The 2,563-nt window shown below is 51.8% G+C and overlaps 1 pseudogene; it reads left to right on the top strand.

Moving 5' to 3' along the window:
- LOC107108473 overlaps positions 1–2,557 on the top strand; it is a 9,643-nt pseudogene extending 7,086 nt beyond the window's left edge.
- Positions 2,558–2,563: the final 6 nt, after the last annotated feature.

The raw sequence follows: 2,563 nt of genomic DNA, 5'->3' as shown, positions 1-2,563 counted from the left end.
TTGGTGTAGTGGTTAAGTGTGCGGACTCTAATCTGGGAGATCCGGGTTTGATTCCCCACTCCTCCACTTGCACCTGCTGATGTGACCTTGGGTCAGTCACAAGCTCTGGCACAGCTGTCCTTGAAAAAGAGCAGTTTGTGCCAGAGTTCCCTCAGCCCCACCCACCTCACAGGGTGTCTGTTGTGGGGAGGGGAAGGGAAAGGAGTTTGTAAGCCGCTATGAGACTCCAAGTGAAGGGCGGGGTATAAATCCAATCTCTTCTTCTTCTTCCTTCCCCCCCCCCATTGCCAAAAATGAGGGCAATGGAACCACACAGATTTTTCTACAAACTTCTGCATATGTTAGAGAGAAACGGGGCTTATTCTGTTTCCTAGCTAAGGTCAGTCAGTCTTTACTGTGGCCCACAGGCCATTCAGAACTGGGGGTGGGACCACCCAGGAAAAAAGCTATAAAACGGAGGGAATTGGAGCCACACAGATTTTTCTACAAACTTCTGCATATGTTAGAGAGAAACGGGGCTTATTCTGTTTCCTAGCTAAGGTCAGTCAGTCTTTACTGTGGCCCACAGGCCATTCAGAACTGGGGGTGGGACCACCCAGGAAAAAAGCTATTATAAAACCATCCACATAGGATTTCAACACACCGTTCATTCTAATATATCTAAGAGTTTGGGGGGTAGAATCCAAATACATTATACATTGGATGTAATTTCAGCCCAGATTTTCATTTCAGAGAACAGAAACATGGCCACAAATACCATCATTTTTTGGTGAACCCCTGCCAGTAAGATTTTGAGAGTCTTCTGCTCAGAGGGCAGTTTCTTTATCGGCCAGCGCAGGTTCCAATAAATCCAAGTGTGCCTGTTAGTAGAATCTGCAAAGAAAAAGCGCAGGGACCAGTGTTGCAAGCAGGCTAGCAGAGTAAGGACCAGGTTTCCACTTGGGAGGGAATGTTTTTGGGTCTTCCTGTCAGAAGTGCAGATGGTACCACATTAAACCTAGCCACGGTAGTCTTTAAAAGCTTGGGTCTGAAAAGACCATAGAGCCGCACTAACCCCCACCCACTTTGGCCAGAGGTTGAGGAATCGTGGGAGGCTGCCCTGAGGAGGCTTCTCTCCAGGAGGTGCTCGAATTCTTGCTGACTGAGTATACTTGCATAAATGCAACGACACTGGTACTTCCACGCTGTTATCAGAGGTGCAGGTTTGCTTGCGTGTATTTTTGGTTTGCATTTCTCTTAGCTTACGGAGTGAAGAGAACACAGACAAAGCAAAATGGTTGGGGCAAGAGCAGTGGAAAGGAACTGCGGTCCTCAAGGGACTTTCAGCATTCAGCAAAACTGCCACCTTGGCCTTCTTTCTCTGAGCTTATTAGCAGGCAAGCTCTCATCACCAGTGTGAGCTAGAAATACGTTAATCTTAACAACTGAGATGACCCAGTATTTTGACAGGTCATAAACTCCCACCAAAAAAACCCCTGGAGACACAGTTCTATCCTTTTATTGAAGTACAAATAATGTAACTTGCTGCAATCCATTTTGGATAGGACTGGAGTGGAAAGACATTCCAAACCTGGCCCGTGTTAAAGTGTGCCAGGCGGGAAGATTCCACCTCCTGCTGACGTCTTCTTTCCCTCTGTGCCCCTTGTGTACAGTTGACTTGACCCTGGACCCAGAGACGGCCCATCCACGCCTCACCGTGGAAAGACATTCCAAACCTGGCCCGTGTTAAAGTGTGCCAGGCGGGAAGATTCCACCTCCTGCTGACGTCTTCTTTCCCTCTGTGCCCCTTGTGTACAGTTGACTTGACCCTGGACCCAGAGACGGCCCATCCACGCCTCACCCTCTCCTCGGACTGCCGCAGCGTCCGCCTAGGGGAGCGCTGGCGAGACGTGCCCGACACCCCCAAGCGCTTCAACTCCGACTACTGCGTGCTGGCTCTGAAGGGCTTCACCTGGGGCCGCCACTGCTGGGAAGTGGAGGTGAGCGGCGGGTGGGGCTGGGCCGTGGGGGCGGCCCGGGAAACGGCCAGGCGCAAGGAGAAGTCCAGCAGAGGTCCCCACCTGAAGCGGGAGATCTGGTGCGTGGGGACCAACGGGAAGAAATACCAGGCACTGACGACCACCGAGCAGACGTCCCTCTCTCCATCCGAGAAGCTCCGCCGCTTTGTTGTCTACCTGGACTATGAGCGGGGCCAGCTGAGCTTCTACAACACCGAGAGCATGACCCACATCCACACTTTCAATGCCTCTTTCCGCGAGCGCATCTTCCCTTTCTTCCGCATCCTCTCCAAGGGCACCCGCATCAAGCTCTGCAATTGATGCTGTTGCTGCTTCTGCTGCTGTTACACGTAACTGGATGCTGTCCCCACCCTAGCCTCCCGGAGGCACGACACTCTCCTGTCCTCTTTGTTCCTCCTCGGTACAGGATTCAGGGCCAGAGCGTGGAGGATTCCTATCGCGATGTGAATCCACTCTGGCAAGGACTCCTCTCTCTTCTTCAAAAGATCCGTTATTTCCCAGCTGTCTCTCTCTGTGTGTGGCTCAAGCCAGGCCATTGCTCTGGT

The sequence above is a fragment of the Gekko japonicus genome, unplaced genomic scaffold, assembly GCF_001447785.1.
Source record: "Gekko japonicus isolate JY-2015 unplaced genomic scaffold, Gekko_japonicus_V1.1 scaffold7065, whole genome shotgun sequence".
Lineage (NCBI taxonomy): Eukaryota > Metazoa > Chordata > Lepidosauria > Squamata > Gekkonidae > Gekko > Gekko japonicus.
The sequence above is the reverse complement of the archived record's forward strand: the minus strand, read 5'-3'. Positions and strand labels throughout refer to the sequence as shown.